The sequence below is a fragment of the Protopterus annectens genome, chromosome 10.part0, assembly GCF_019279795.1.
Source record: "Protopterus annectens isolate FY-2018-M chromosome 10.part0, PAN1.0, whole genome shotgun sequence".
NCBI classification, from domain to species: Eukaryota; Metazoa; Chordata; order Ceratodontiformes; family Protopteridae; genus Protopterus; species Protopterus annectens.
In genome coordinates, this window is record NC_056744.1 from 1177413473 (window position 1) to 1177430727 (window position 17255).

At 43.6% G+C, this 17255-nt stretch overlaps 1 protein-coding gene across 2 annotated transcripts in view; it reads left to right on the forward strand.

The window, feature by feature from the left end:
• The window catches only part of LOC122813545 (tudor domain-containing protein 5-like), a 981502-nt gene that overhangs the window by 952774 nt on the left and 11473 nt on the right, over positions 1-17255 (forward strand). The window lies entirely within an intron of this gene.

Sequence of the window (17255 nt, forward strand, 5' to 3'; positions counted from 1 at the left end):
TTGCTGTTCATGCCTTCAGTTCTCAGTATCTCCCAGGTCTCCTCACGATCTTTGCAGACAATACCGCAGTAATGCAGTATATCAACAACCAAGGGTTGGGGGGACATGATCTTACCTCCTATGCAGACTAGCTTTTCAGTTTTTGAATCTAGCTGTCCGGTCTCAGGTCACACTTCAGGCAGTTTATATTCCTTCAGAGCAGAACATAGTAGCAGACTATTTGAGCAGGTCCATAACACAGACTCACGAGTGGGTGCTTCACAATGATATGTTTCTGGACATTGTCCAACAGTGGAGTAGCACTCAAGGAGATCTTTTTGCCATCCCTCTGAACAGACAACTTCTGGCTTGGAAGGTGGATAACCCTGTCTTTCTCCTGTAAGGGGATGTTTCTTTATGCCTTCCCTCCCCTTCCCTTCATACCAAGGGTGCTGTCCAGCATAGAACAAGATTCTCCCAGAATCATGTTGGTAACCCCCTTTTGGCCCAGACAACACTAGTTCCCTCCTCTTCTGCAGTCAGCCAAGGGCAATCACCACAAGTTGTCTCACAGGGTGGACCTGCTGATACAAGACAAGGGATCTCTAATCCATCACCATTTGTCCACACTTCAACTGACGCTGTGGGCACCTTTTTTCTGAGGATGTGCTTCGGGTTCTGCAGGAGGCCAGGAAAACCACTACAAGGAAATCTTATTTGTCCAAATTGAAGAGATTTTCTATCTGGTGCCTTGCTTGTAACCTGGATCCATTTTCTGTGGAAGTTCCATTGGTTCTCTCTTATTTGTGTCGGTTGCGCAATGCTGGGTTGGTATATTCTTTAGGTAAAGCCTGCCTTTCAGCTATTTCTACTAGTCTAGCTTTAGCTTCTAGGTTTGAGGTCAAATGATTTCTTAAAGGTATCCTTCATATTAGGCCCACCAAGAAGCCTGCTCCTCCTTCCTGGTCATTTAATTTTGTTCTTGAAAAATTGACTCAAGCTCCTTTTGAGCCTGCAGCTTCAGCTTCTGTACAACATTGTACTTGGAAGATGACTTCTTTTGGCCCTCACTTCAGCTAGAATTGTATCTGAGCTTCAAGCCCTTATGGCAGTACCTCCTTTTTTCAGTTTTCCATAGGGACAGGGTGTCTCTTCATACTAATCCCTCTTTTATGACCAAGGTGGTTAATTAGTTACCTCTTAATCAGTCTATTCAGATGTCCTTCTCTTCACTGTTGCAGTATTCACTCCCTCCTTCCTCTCCCTTTTCTTTTCTCCGTTTTTTTCCCTTTAGGATGCACATGTTCCTCTTTTTCCTTGGAATGTTGTTCATCTGACTTTCTCTTCACTGTTGCAGTGTTTACTCCCTCCCTTCTGTACCTTTTCTTTTCACCTTTTTTCTCTTTCTGGATGCACGTTCCTCTTTTTCCTGGGACTGTTTTTCCTCCTGGGGCTCTTCACTTCTGATGTTTGGATGTCTGTGCGTCATCTTTATGTCCTGTGCCACAAGCAAGGAGCATACATGTGGCATACAACATCCATATAAAAACCTAAGGCTTTGGTATACTGGCCAAACGTCGGGCTGCCCTTGGCAGGGGATCCCTTTAGTGAAACATATTGCAACACTGAAGAGAAGGACATCTAGTGTTATGGTAAGATTTTACACAAGTGTACTTTCTGTCTAGTCTAGCCCAGTTTTTGTATCTTGGGGAATAATATGTAAATTGATTTCCAACTACTACTTCTGAATTTGCATCTTCCATGCCAAATATTTTCATAACTTTCTTCAAAAATGTATCCTCTTTTGTTATATTTTACCTTCTGGGCCCACACATACATCCTCACTGCTGCAAATCAAATGTCAGTCCCCACATATAAGTAATATCCCCTGCTGAAAGCTGATTCTCCCAGTATTTTCTTAAGCTCCATTATAGTAGTTTTAAGTGGAATATAAATGCATGCCAGTGTAATCCTCCTCCCTTGCCAGTAGCCCATTACAACTACAAATCTATCATTATTATTTTTTTTATCCTCTTTTATCATTTTTGGAGATTCTTTTACAGTTAATATAAGTACTCTCCTGTTTCCTTTGTCCTGGATATTCTACTGAAGAACAGTTCTGAAAACCCTTCTTTATCAAATTCACATATTATTTTTTTTTCCAAATGTATCTTCTGTAGAACAGCTATTTGGACTCTACATTTCTTCAATATAGTTCACTACTCTTTCTTTTTTTATATGTCTGTGAGACCGTTTACATTTAAAGATAATATAAAGTGTTGTCATTATGTTAAGTTAATATATCCCACCTGTTGTAACAGCATTTTTTAAATGTTTAGTTCTGGCTTGTGTGTTAACATGTATACACTTACTATTTGGCAGGTTGGTCTTTTATACAGTTGTTCCTTGTCATATCCATTTGAACCTATGTCATGTCTTAAAAAACTTTTTGTTTTATAGAAAACCTTCAAACAAAAAAAAACTAAAACAAATATACCCCAGAACACCCCTAAAACCTAGTAACTTTATGCTAACATTCAAAAATGTGTACATCTCCAAATGCTGAAGTTTAGCATTCCTAATAGGAACAATTGTCCCAGACTGACAGCCACACTTGTAGACTTGGATTAACCTATAAGGAAGGTTATCCATTCTAAGACACACATGGTACATTCTGTGCTTCTACTAAGTGTCTCATCATTTTTCCTCTCCCAGATTGGGGAAACACTTGAATGCTTTCAGATAGAATGCTTTCTGAAAGAAAAAGGTATTCTGCTTTAATTCATTCTTATCAGATTTTCTCCATGGAAAGACAAGAACCCAGGTACACAGTTCCTCTATGAACATTTATTTATTTATTTGCTAGAGGATAACTTTTTTATTATATTCTTGGCCTTTATTACCAAAATAACAAGAAGCAGAATTTCCTTCTGTTTGATAGCTCAGTTTTTTGTTGGACAAACTTTTGTATTTCCTTCTTAGCATGTTCTGCATCAAAAAATGTTTTAGACCCTCCAGGAAAGAATATTCTGAAAATACCTGGATAAGTCACAGCTTGAATCTCACTCCTGCTTCTCAACATTCCCTGATTAGTGGAATAAATTTACTCCTCTTCTGCCTGATGTACAGTGAGTATAATTTCCCACAAATACTCTACCGTCTCCCACTTTTAGTAATTTGTCCTTCTGCCACAGTTTTGTCAGAATCAACTCCCTCTGCTGGAAGGATTGCACTTTTACTATTAAAAGTCTAGGTTGTTTTCTCATGGCAGGGTTTAGAGCATACACATGATATGCCCTTTCAATTAACAACTCCTACTGTAAAGTAAGAGTCCAGTTGCTTATTTGTGCTTTCATAAAATTAATACATTCTGTTCCTTCCGGCTTCTTTATTACAGCAGAAAATCTCAGGTTTTCTCTACTTTGTCTGTCCTCTAATACATATTAGGAAAAGTTGAATTGAGTTGGCAAATCCGTTTAGACTCTAGCCACTGGCCTGGGTTGAATGAGTGCTTATCCATTACTAGTCTTTTAAAATTAAAAGCTTTGAATAGATAAACACAGTGGCCAAAATAATTTACATTTTGGTTATTACTGACTATTCTTTATTTAATTTTTGTGGTAGGATTGACATTATTTTTTATTGGCCGGGTGCTGTTTCAAAGAAATAGTGACTGGTTTATCAATCGTACACATTTTCCTTGTATTAAATGCATTTTTTAATGTTGAATTTTACTTGAATGCTATTTAGATATCTTCCCCATTAATATTATACAAGGAAGTGACGTCATGTATTTTTAAAGTATTTCACTGTTATTCTGATTTTACTTATTGTCTTATGAAGTTTCTGTTCAAATTTAATCTGGGACGAAAGCACTTACAAGGTTTATACTAATAAATGTGGTTCTCCTTTTTTATCCGAAGTGAGGTGTTTGGGCTTTTCATGGTTTGGACTTTGTTTGTGGTTCCCTGTCCTCTAATTGTATTATTTTTTGAAACATCTCATATTTTTCCAGCCTTTTCTTCATTTCGACCTCTGATACTTGCAGTTTTATAACCTCATCTGAATATCTGATCTGATGTAATTTCCTATAACCCTTTTATAATATTATCTTTTTACTGTTAGAGTATTCTCGATTATCATTGCTGGTATTCTCTCCCTTTATAGTACTTTTTTGTACTCTTTCTTACACGTTACCTTTGTTGGTAATTTCCTTTCTTCACAGTATTTAAAAAAAAAAAGTTTTTCTTCCTTATTCTTTTATTACTTTCCATATCTGCATAAAAATGTGCGATTAACCTTCCAGGTTTGTAAAATTCCCAATTTAGATGCACATTCAAAGTGTGTGTACTATTTAGGACCTTCTCATCTGGATTCCAACTGTGACATTTGTAAGAGATTTAACTCCTATGCCTTAATTGACATAAAATAAGCTAATTCTTAGTGGCTTGCTGCCCTCAAAACATTCATCTACTGCCCTTGGGGCTCAGACCCTTAAAAGGTTGGAGAAGAAAAAGATTATCATTCAAAAGAATCTAGTAAGAGATCTTCTGATTAGACAACAGCTTTTATTTTGGATCCATCCTCAAAGCCACCCCTCAAACAAGCTAAAACGTTGTTAAGGAACTGAGGTCTAGATGCAGTAAATCACCTCTGATCTCTTTACCGCAATTACTGTCAGAGCCACTTACCCTATTTGGCACAGTCTCCTCGACACCACTCAAGAACCTCACCCAGGGTCTCATCCTTTCGGTCTTCCAGGAGCCTGTGCAAACCAGATGTGCACAGGATGATGAGGAAGTTTCTCAGGATGCAGTTACAAATGGGGTTATTCCGTCTCCAACTCCTTCACGTGTCTGGAGACCCTTGTTAGTACTACGCCTCTGATATTAGCTCCTTCTCTGATCCGACCTTCAATTTCATAACTATCAGATGTGAAAGTCCTGGAGTCTTCTGCTTCCGATCCGAAGATGGTAGCATCTTTCACTTCGATGGTGTGTCTTAGCTGTCTGGCACAAAGTACTTTGGAGCCAGACAACTGTCAGACCTGTAGCATCTGCGCTGGCTTCTGGGTGTTAGATTCCATTCCAAAGTTGCCAGAGCCATCTCTACCCCTTGGAGCTTTGGTGCTGGACAGCTCTGCTCCAACTGCCTCCTCTAATAGTTTGCCTGCACAGCGAAGGGACCAGATGCTCCCTAAGCCTACCTTGTCATATCCGTCTGTTTCTGTTTCTCCCAGGCAATTCTGCCTTCGAGGTAGTGGAGAAAGCCTTCTGTATTCCTAGAGTTCAGACTTGTCTACCCTGTTCTGCTCCAACTCCCCAATCCCATTTGAATCTGCATCCAGAGCCTCAGTCATCCATTCCACCAGGACAGCCAGCCTGAACCAGTCTCCAGACCACCCAGCAAGGTATAGTTACCTCTTCTGACACTTCCATGGCACATCCTATTGAGGAGGTAAATCAGAAGCGGAAGTGCAAAAGGAGGCATTTAGTCTCTCCACAAGAGTCTGTCGCCGAGGACACTGACTTTGATGAAGGGGAAGAGTCCCCCAAATCACCACCCAATAATGTCTCCTATGGAAGCATCTTAGAACTCCTAAAACAAAAGGGTGTTTGGTCCCCCAATAACCCTTCCCAAGAGGAATACATGTTCCTGGAAGGCCTTTAGCACTAGCCCATCTACCGTCTGGGTGACACCCCTCACCGTCAGCTAATTGATTTAGTCTCTTGATGGGTGTGGAAAGAGACAGACACAACTGAGCCAATCCCTAAGAGACCAGATAGGATCCTGGCACCACCTGTGGATAGACCACACTGGAGTAAAGGAGTAACATTTGATGCCATGTGGTCATAGTGGTGGTCACTAAGAAGGAACTGGCAGAAGACATTTCTTTTGTCCACCCCCAACAGTGAGTCTAGGATACTGGACAGGTTCAGGAAGTGTGTCTATGCTTCAGCAACCTTCACCCTTAGGTCGCTGAATTATTTGGCACATTTTGAGACCCAAAGGGATTCGACCAAAGAAAATTCTAAATCCCTCTCTGGGACCATAGCCTCCGAGGTAGAGAGTAATGTTAAGTTGTCAATCTCGCCTTCATTCTTGCTGGATGGGTTCGGAGCCGAACCTCGGCTCCGACTCGGCCTATTACTAAAGCTCGAGAGCTATTTTTACTGGCTCGAGGCTATCCTATGTCCCATAATGCTAGGTGTGGTATACCCAGATCTCGTTTGCTGGTTCAGCTACGAGGTTGCGTCTTTTTGCCGGCTCAGGTTGTATTAATATTTTTCCTGGGTTTTAGTCAGCTTTTTGTGTTAAAATATTAGCGATAGTGTTTAATAGTTACTAGCCTTTAGATCCCTGTTTAGGATACCCTCTTAGGTAGTTTTTGATACAGTTTTTTCCCCTCACCTAATAGTTAGGCCCTTGGCCAATCCTCTTCCATACTTATTTGTCTGTAGTTGTATGTGTGTGCCTAGTTAGATTGTATTAATAAGTGTGGGGTTTTGTTATATTATTCTGGTCTGTTACAACTTTTTTGTGTGTGTGTGTTTGGCTGATTGTGACTAGACCTCCCTTGTTGTCCTTGTATGCCAGTCATCCCTTTTTTCAGGATGTCTAAAGACACTAAGGTCTCGGGCTTCAAGAAGTGTGACTCGTGCTGTCAAAAGATGTCTCTGACAGACGGGCACACTTCTTGTGCATATTGCTTGGGCCCTCTGCACCTGCAGGACTCTTGTTCTGTCTGCCATGCGTTCAGTCCAAGAGTCCTGCAGGAATGCAGAAACAAATTTATTTTGAGAGGCTTGTTAAAGCCTGAAGGTTCCCCTGCCAAGCCTTCATCGGGTAAACCTTCTAAGCCCTCCAAACCGTCAGCTCCATGTTCGGAGCCATTGCCGAGCTGTTCTACTACTACCACTGCATCTGTTCTGGCTGGAACCGATGATTCGAGGCCTCAGTCGGCTCCGACTCTGCTGTCGGAGCCATCTTCGAGCAAGAAGCATTCCAGGTCTCCTTCCCTGGAATCGGTCCATTTGGCTCCAAAGTCTCCCTTGTTATCAGAGCAGAGTCACAGGTCCCATTCCTCTCGGTCTTCCAGGCTGTTGGACCATGACCTCAAGAGGGTGGTTAGCAGACTACTTAAGTCGCAGGCACTGGCCCAAATGTTGCATAGCCCTCCTCATCAGGCAGTGACTTTCACTACTCCCTCTTCGATTCCTCCTCCGACTCTTCCTGTGAGTTCGGAGCCGGAGATCGTAGGGGTCGGGACCGGCGGAACGTTGGAGCCGATACCACCCCTTTCGGCTCCCTCGTCGGCTCCGATCTCTTCCTTGGTTCCATCCTTGGAGGGATCTGGGTGCCAGGACTCTCTCGTCAGCTCCGAGGGGGCGAGTGGCATTGGACCCTTGTCTGACCCCGTTCTCCCTCTCGGAGCTTCGGCGCAGGTGAGTTCAGCCCCAACATCGGCCTCAGAGCCGTCCCTCTTGGTGCTGGGAGGAGTCCTTGTCTCTTCGGAGCGGGGGACCCCCTTCCCTGCCTGATAGGGGCGCCTTTGAGGTCATAAGGAGTGTGCTGGCCCCTGTGCCTGCTCCACGGTCGGCTCCTTCGGCTCCTCCCTCTATGGTGCCTGCTTCAGTCTCTACCCGCTCTCTCGATCCCGTGCGTGGAGAACCAACGCTACAGGTAGCCCCATTGGGCATATCCTCCTCTTCCGAGGCCTACCCTGATCCTTCAGGGGAGCCCCCTCAAAAGAGAAAATGCAAGAGGAAGCATGTAGACTCCCCTGAGTCAGTCACATCGGACACTGACTTGGATGACTCAGAAGGGTCCCCAAGGTCCCCCTCTGAGGATGTCTCATTTTCTGACATCCTGGAGATTTTTAAGCAGAGGGGAAACTGGTCTGCCCTTAACCCTTCTGAGGACGAGTCGGTGTACCTGGATGCGTTCGGTTCTTGCCCTTCCACCTCCTGGGTGTCTCCGCCTTTCAACCCACTCATGGATGTGGTGGCTCGAAAGGCATGGACGGCTCCGGATACTATGGAACCAACTCCCCGGAGGCCTACAAAATTTATTACAGCCCCTTCTGACAAGCAGTTTCTAACTAAGGGCATCCCCATTGATGCCATGGTGGTGGCGGCGGCCACAAAAAAGAAGTTGGCTGACCCTTCAGTACCTGTCCATCCTCCTAATAAAGAATCTAGGACTATGGACAGGTATGGCAAGCGGATGTTTTCCTCAGCGACCTTTGCTATGCGGTCGCTGAATTATTTGTGCCATTTCACCCGTCTCCAGAGAGACCTTCTCAAGGAACTGGGTGATACCTTACAGGACCCATCAGCTGTGGGGTCTCAGGAAAAGATCAACTCCCAGCTGGGGACCCTAAACTCTATTGTCAACTCCTCCATGTGGCTCATTACCTATGCAGCCAATGGAGCGAGTAGGGCTGCAGGCACGGGCGTCACTCTAAGGAGACACGCCTGGATGCGGCTTTGCAATTTTGCTGACCCCTTCAAGGCGTCCTTCACTAATACCCCCTTTGATGGTTCTGCCTTGTTTGGACCTCAAGTGAAGGATATATTGACCAGGTGCGAGCAGGAAGGCAAGACTCTCTCTGCCGTAGGAGTCTGTTTTTCTACCCCTTCTAGACCATACCCTAAGGGTCAGAAAGGTGGGAAAATGTGGTTCCGAAACCTCAGGGAGTACTGCCTGATGCACATGGTGAGCTTCCCTCCAGAGACAGAGGAGGGAACAATAATAGACGCCGCCCGAGGGGCAGGGGGGTCCGCAGAATCAGGGTAGCAGAGAATCCTTCTCTGAAAAATCCTTCCAGCACCCCTGAGGAGCTGCCCGACTGTCCACCTTCGGAGGCAGTCGGGGGAAGACTATCACTGTACCCAGAAGCCTGGCATTCCCTCACGCAAGACAATTGGGTACGGTCGATCATATCCGAGGGTTAAAAAATTCCCTTTATTCATACCCCACAACCGCCAAAAGGGCCCCTTCCAGACGTTCCACCCGGTGTGAGGGATCAAGCAGCACTAGAAATTTCAAAGCTGCTAGAAAAAAGAGCCATCCAGCCAGACCCAGCAGACCAGCAAGGATCCAGAGTCTACTCCAAGTTCTTTTTGGTACCAAAAAAGACAGGGGACTGGAGACCTATTTTGGATCTCAGCAGGCTGAACAAGTCTGTTCAAAGAATGAAATTCCGGATGGTCACGCTTCAGTCCATTCTACCCTTTCTGGGTCAGGGCAATTGGATGTGCTCTATAGACCTTCAGGATGCGTACTATCATATCAAAATGAACAGGCGCTCCAGGAGGTTTCTCTGCTTCCGGCTGGGATCCAGTCACTACCAATTCAGAGCCCTGCCTTTTGGCCTCACCACAGCCCCCAGGATGTTTACCAAATGCATGGCAGTGGTTGCGGCTCACCTGAGACGAAAAGGATTCCAGGTGTTTCCATACTTAGACGATTGGCTCCTTACTGCCACCACTAAGCGTCAGCTACTTCATTCCAGAGATTATACCCTCCAAATTTGCAATGAGCTAGGTATCGCTATAAACTCCGAAAAGTCTGCCTTGTCGCCTTGTCAGTCTATTACCTTCATAGGTGCCATTTTAAACACTGTGGAACTGTCAGCAAAACTGCCTGTACAAAGGATTTCAGACATTCAAGGTCATGTTCAAATCCTACTACAAGAGAGCAGAGTCCAGGCCAGATTCGTACTAAAAACCCTAGGTATCATGGCAGCAGCTATCACATTACTCCCCCTAGCTCGCTTTCACATGCGGATCCTGCAATGGATGCTGTTTTCCCAGTGGTCCTTTCAACAGCTTCCAATGTTACACAGCATTCTAATCACTCAGTCATGCAAAAGACACCTTTCGTGGTGGATGGTCTCCCCTCACGTTCTTCAGGGCAGACCCTTTGTCCTTCCTCCTCCTGTGGCTACTGTGACAACGAATGCCTCCCTGATCGGGTGGGGGGGGGGGCATTTTCAGGGTAGGACAGCCCAGGGCACATGGCAGCCTTTCGAAAGCCACCTGCACATAAATGTCTTGGAAATGAGAGCGGTGCTTTTAGCGCTGCAGGCCCTTCAAGACTCTCTACCCACCGGGACTATTGCAATTCAGACAGACAGTATGTCTGTAGTGTGGTACATCAACAAGCAGGGCGGAACCAGGTCCTACCCCCCTATGTCGAGAAGCACTCAGACTGTGGCAGTGGGCGATCTCTTCTCAACGGTTTCTGGTAGCAACGCACATCCCCGGGAAGTCCAACGTCATAGCGGACAGGCTGAGCAGAGCCATCCTCATGCCCCACAAGTGGTCTCTCAACCAGCTAGTAGTGGAAAAAATCTTCAGGAGGTGGGGTCAGCCTTGCTGCGATCTTTTTGCAACCCCTCAAAACAGCAAGTGCCCAGACTTCTTCACCCTCTTCCCTCTCCCAGGTCTTCCCTCCCAGAGATGCTCTAGTCCACGATTGGCCCCGGGGTCTTCTGTATGCTTTCCCCCCCTTTCCCTTAATTACTCAGCTAATCCAGAAAGCAACTGTTTTGAGATCCAGAATGATTCTTGTTGCCCCTTACTGGCCTCAACAAATTTGGTTCCTGTTCCTGCAACGTCATCTACTAGATCAACCCTGGCATCTGGACCCAGCGCCAGATCTTCTGACACATCAGTCGGGCGCGCTGCATCAGTCTCTCCAATCTCTCAACCTCACAGCTTGGTTGCTCCACTTCCAACCCTAGCCAGGCTTCCCTCAATCTCTCATTCAGTTCGTGACATCATCCTCGCTTCGCACAAGTCTACTATCAGAAAGACTTATGCTAGCAGATGGAAGCGTTTCTCTGTTTGGGCAGGGGAGAAACAAGTTGACCCTTTTACAGCCCCTGTCCATACAGTCTTAGAGTTTTTGGCAGAACTTTTTCAAATGGGAATCTTCTTCAGCCACCATCAGAGTTCAGTTGGCAGCCATTGTGAATTTTCACGTTGGATTGTCAGAGACCAGCATTATGTCACACAAACTTTGTAAAGCCTTTCTAAAAGGAACCCTCTTACTTAGGCCCCCAGTAAAAGATCCTCCCCACCATGGGACCTAAATGTGGTGCTTTCATCTTTAATTCTCCCTCCCTTTGAACCTGCAACTTCCTGTTCATTAAAGTTGCTCTCTTGGAAAACTCTGTTTTTAGTAGCCATCACTTCAGCGAGAAGGGTATCAGAACTTCAAGCCCTTTGTGTTCGCCCTCCTTACCTTGTTTTTCACAAAGATAGAGTGTCACTTCAGACTAAGCCGTCCTTTTTACCCAAATTACTCTCTGAAAAAAATCTGAATCAGACCATCGATCTTCCTGTTTTCTTCCCACTTTATACCAATAGGTCTGAACGGAAGTTACATTGTCTAGACATTCACCGTCAGTTACGCTTCTACCTGGATAGAACCAAGCAGATGAGGAAATCAGAACAGCTCTTCCTGTCTTACGCGGAAGGGAAACAAGGCCTGCCAGTTTCCAAAGTAACCTTGTCCAGGTGGTTGACCTCTGTCATCATGTTGATTTACCAATTGAGGCATAAAGAGCTCCCTATTAAGCCCAGAGCTCATTCAACCAGAGCATTAGCTTCTTCAGTAACCTTTCAGGCAAGATTGCCAATGGATTCCATTTGTGCAGCGGCCACATGGGCCTCTCCTCATACCTTCGTTTCTCATTAGAAGCTGGACATGACCTCTAGAAGTAGGGCTGATTTTGGTTCCACTGTACTCAAGAGTTTGTTCCATTGAGCCACCCAGGACTAAGGTGCTAGGGACGCTGTCCCATCCAGCAAGAATGAAGGTGAGATTGACAACTTAACATTGAGAAGTTATGTACGTACCATAACGTTCCATGTTAGTTGTCTTCTTCTTTCTTGCGTCCCACCCTCCATCCCCCTAGCCTGGCAAGACCGAGAGTATCTTCTGAGATGTGTTATCATGAGAGTTATCTCCTTAGCTACCTCTTTTCTTTTCTTGGTAACTCTTATAGAAGTTTTGTATACCTAGATGTATAGAGGTAGATATATATATATATATATATATATATATATATATATATATATATATATATATGGGACATGTATGTCCATAGTGTTAGCTATCAAACGAGATCTGGGTATATCACGCCTAGCATTATGGGACATAGGATAGCCTCGAGCCGGAAAAAATAGCTCTCGAGCTTTAGTAATAGGCCGAGTCGGAGCCGAGGTTCGGGTTCCGAACCCATCCAGCAAGAAAGAAGGTGAGAAGAAGACAACTAACATGGAACGTTATGGTAAGTACATAACTTCTCATTATTTTCTCACAGTTGGCTACCCTGCTGTCTGTTTCATCCATGAGGTTCATCTCCCATGTGACTGAGGATACCTCACGGGCAGCGGTTTAAGGTGTCACCATCAGAAAACATGCCTGGATGCAATTATGTGACTTTGTGAAACCCTTAAAATCTTATTTCTTCAATGCGCTCTTTGACAGAACCTCCTCAAAGTAAAAGACATGTTGTCTAGATGTGAGCAGAAAGGGAAAACCCTGTATACTGTGGGCATATGTTTTTTGATCCCTCAATGGACCTTTCCTAGGAACCAGTGAGGCATACAGAAAATGTGGTTCAATAAATCCCAGGGTCCCTTCCAAGATTCACATGGAGGCAGTTCTCCCAGAGGTAGAGGGGGAACTCAAATGGAAGATGCCATCCCCAGGCAGAGGTGGTCCGCATAACCAGGGATCTAGGGATACTTTCTCTGACAGATCCTATCAGTGCTCCTGAAAAGGAAGTCCAATTGTCCATCTCTGGTGGCTATTGGGGGTTGTTTATCCCTGCACCAGAGAGCCTTGCTAGAATTATAAAAAATACATGGATGGTGAGGATAATATCCAGAGTTTATACAATACCATTTTCCCATTCATCCCCTCTAGTATCAAAACAAAATCCTTGATGTTCCACCCAATCAGAGGGAAGCAGCAGCACAAGAAATAAAAAAGCTGCTAGAAAAAAAGTCATCCAAGAGGTTCCTCCAGACCAGAAAGAGTCCATAACTTTTTCAGGATTCTTTTTAGTGCCAAATAAGACAGGACTGGAAACCAGTCTTGATTCTCAGCAAACTAAATTGATTGGTTCATCATACAAAGTTCTGGATGGTCACAGTTCAGTCCATTCTGCCTTTTCTGCACAAAGATGACTGGATGTGTTTGATAGAGCTTCAGGATGCATACTATCTCATAAAAATAAACAGAAGATCCAGAAGATATTTACACTTCCAGCTGGAGCCAGTCATTACCAATTCAGAGCACTTCCCTTTGGTCTCACGACAGCCCACAAGGTATTTACCAAATGTATGGCAGTAGTTACAACTCACTTAAGACTGCGGGCATTCAGAGTGTTTCTGTATCTGGATGACTGGTTCCTAACCACTCCAACCAGGCATCAACTAATTCAAGCTCTGGACTGCTTACTCCAGTTTTGCTCTCATCTGGGAATTTCTGTCCGTTACAACAAATCTCAACTTTTGATTCTAGAGGGGATGAATGGGAAAATGGTATTGTATAAACTCTGTATATTATCCTCAACATCCAGATTTTGGAATTCATCAGTGCTTTTTTCAGTGCAGTCACTCAAATAGTTTCTCTCCCTCTGTCCCGGATTCAAACAGTTAAGTTCCAGATCAAAAAGATCATTCAAAGCTCTTCTCTTTCAGCTCATCAGATACTCCAGGCATTGGGATCCATGTCAGCGGCAATCACTCTTGTACCACTGGCAAGGTACCATATGAGGATCCTTCACTTGACACTTGCAACTGAGTGGCCTGTTGATTAACAGACTTTATCAATTCAAGTCAAAATAATAGAAGCTTGCAAAAATTACCTTCTATGATGGATCCATTCCAGTCAGTGTTCTCCTTCAACCCAAGGCTACAGTGACCACAGATGATTTTCAGATCAGGTGGGGGGCACTGCTAGGGAAGGACAGTCCAAGGCACATGGTCCCCTGAAGAGACCAACATGCATATCAATGTCTTGGGGATGAGAGCTGTTCTAGCATTGCAGGTCTTCCAAGACACTGTCCCAACTGGGACTATTGCAGTTCAGAGACAGTATGTCTGTGGTGTGATATATCAACAAACAAGGGGGAACCAGACCTTACTCTCTCTATCAAGAAGCTATAAGAATCTGGCAATGGGCAATCTCATCCAGTTGCTTTCTGATAGCAGCACACATTCTGGGGTAGTCCAACATGATTGCAGACAAGTTAAGCAGGTCTGTTCTAATGCCTCACAATTGGTCTCTCGACATAAAGGTGGTGGAGAGGATTTTCTGTCGATGGAGCCAACTATGTTGTGATCTTTTTGCATCTCCTCTCAACAAGTGCAGCAGTTTCTTTGCCCTGATCTCCCAGTGGGGGAGTCCCCAAAGTATGCTCTACCTTACATCTGGCCCTCCAGACTCCTTTACGATTACCCCCCATTACTCCTAATACCCAAATTTCTCCAGAAAGCATTAGTTGAAGACCACAGTTATCCTCTTTGCCCCTTACTGGCCTCATCAGATCTGTTTTCCCTTGCTTTGACCTCATCTTCTACATCCACCCTGGATTCTTGATTCAACTTCAGACCTACTGTCTCATCCAATAAACCTGACTCATTCAGGCATTTCAGGTCTCAAGTTGACTATGTGGTTTCTCTAGTTCCATTGCTGGCTAGACAGCCCAGGCTCTCCTACCCTGTATGTCACATTCTGTTATCATCCCACAAAGCTTCTATTAGAAAAGTTTACAAAAGTAAATGGAAAAGCTTTGTTTTTGGCCACATAAAAAGAATTTTGATACATTTTCAGCACCGATTTCAAAGGTTCCGGACCTTTTATATACAATTTTCAGTGAAGGGGCTAGTTCCTCAACTGTCAAGAGTACAATTAGCAGCCATTTCTAACTTTCATATAGGAGTAAATAACTTAACCTTAGCTTCCTTCAAGCTTAGCAAAGCCTTTCTAAGAGGAACCTGTTAACTTAAACCTCCTCTAAAGGATCCTATTCCTCCTTGGAATTTAAATGTTGTTCTTCAGGTCTTAATCCAATCCCCCTTTGAACCATCAGCTAAGTTTGAACTAAAATGTTTGACCTAGAAGACTATTTTCTTAGTTGCTATTACTTCTGCCAGAAGACTTTCTGAACTTCTGACTCTTTCTTCTGAACCTCCTTATTTAATTTTTCATAAGGATAGTCTCTATGGATCAATCCTTCCTTTCTACCTAAGGTGGTGTCAGAGTCTGATATTAATCAGGTTATCAACCTTCCAGTCTTCTTTCCAAATTTCTCAAACAAAGGAAAATATATGTTACACTTGTTTACTGACAGTTACACTTTTACCTTCACAGGACCAAAGAATTGAGGAAATCTGAACAAACATTTGCTTCGTTTTCTGAATCAAAATTAGGCAAACCAGTTTCTAAAGTGAGTTTAGGCAAATGGTTGACTGATTGTATTACCTTTGTGTATGAAAAAGTGGGTTTGCCTTTACTAAAACTACCAAAAGCCCATTCTACCAGGTTCATGGCAACTTCTTCAGCTTTTATGTTTAGAACTTCCTTGGGTGATATTTGTGCAGCCGCAACTTGGGCTAATCCTCATACTTTTATTCCTCATTACAAATTGGATCTGGTCTCTAAGGGAAGCGCAGCCTTTGGCTCAGCAGTGTTCAGGAATATTCTTCCTTAGAGTCTTCCTGGAATTTAGGTAGTGAGGGACTCTGTCCCAACAGTTGAGAAATGAATGAAAACTGCATCATCAGATAAAAAAAAGTTATGCACTCAAGATAACATTCTGTCTGTTGTCCATTTTCATTCTTCCTCAACTTTCCTCCCACCAACCCCATCCTTTGCTTTACTCCTGGAAAGATCAAAGATATCGGAGGAGCTGCTGTTCATTTGTTTGAGCCCCAGATTCCATTATTTCCTGATTCTTCACTACTCCATAGGTCTATGGACAGCAAACTAGATCTGAGATATGTACTGTGACTAGGGCATTATGAGTAAAGGGAGGCGCTCGAGAGTTTCAGTGCTTCTGCAATCTGGAAGAAGCAGCCAAGTCGAATCTGAGGATTGGATCCGAACCAAAGAGTTGAGAAAGAATGAAAATGGACAACACAGATGGAACGTTATGGTGAGTGCATAACTTTTTTTAAAGCTTCTTCCATTTTTCCATCCTTTCGTTATTTGAGTTGATATACTCCTTCAGTGTTTCGTTTATTTTAATCAGCTCTGAGTACATTTGACTTATTTTTTCCTATAGGTTACTGGAAGTCCTGTCTTGCACCAAAGCCTGAGCTTACACTGCTTTTTGCTGAATAGCTTCAGAATTTTTCCCAGTCAGTGTTTTCTCCTCACCTTTTGTGATTGATTTTTCTTTCAGGTTCTCTGAATTTCTTTTTTGATAGCATCCAGGTAGTGCATTTACTAGCCAGTCACTAAAATCTACCCAAAATGGCAACTTCACTGGCTGTCTTTTCTGAGTTTCTGTTTTCACACTGGGAGAGCTGAAATTAAGCTGTTACTCAGTGAGCAGCCATGTTGAACCATTATATCTATTATTTACTAGGTCATATAAATATGGGGAGGTTCCTCAAGATTGGAGACGTGCAATTGTTAAACTTGTGTTTAAGGGAAAGGGGGAGTAGGACAAACCTAGAGTCATACAGCCCTTTATGTTTACTTTAATGTTTTGGAAAAATAATGTAGAATGTAATATTTGAAACATTATTGTCAGCATTGGAAAGGTTGGGACTTGAAACCATATATCAGCATGCATATATTGAAAATAAATCTATAACTACTAGTAACATGATGTTCTATAACAATATAATAGCACGTGAACAAAGCATTGTGCTGTAATGTAATTTGCATAGATGTAACTTCAGCATTTGACAGGGTCATGCACCATCAATAAATTAGAACAACTAGATATTAATGTACTCTTGATAAGAAGGATAGCTGACTGGCTTACAAATAGGACATGGCAAGTATCATACAGCAATTGGACATGTGAAATTCAAGGTTACTGTCATGTTGTCCCGCAGGGCTCTGTCCTTGGCTCATACTTGTTTAGATTTTATCTTTCAGGTCTATCTTTTTCATCTGAGGTGTTCTACTGTCTGTATGCAGGTGACTTGACATTGAGTAAAATGGTTACATGTGTTACAGATCTGGCATGTCTGCAAAAGAACTTGATTAAATGGACCATTTGGGCACAGGAAAAC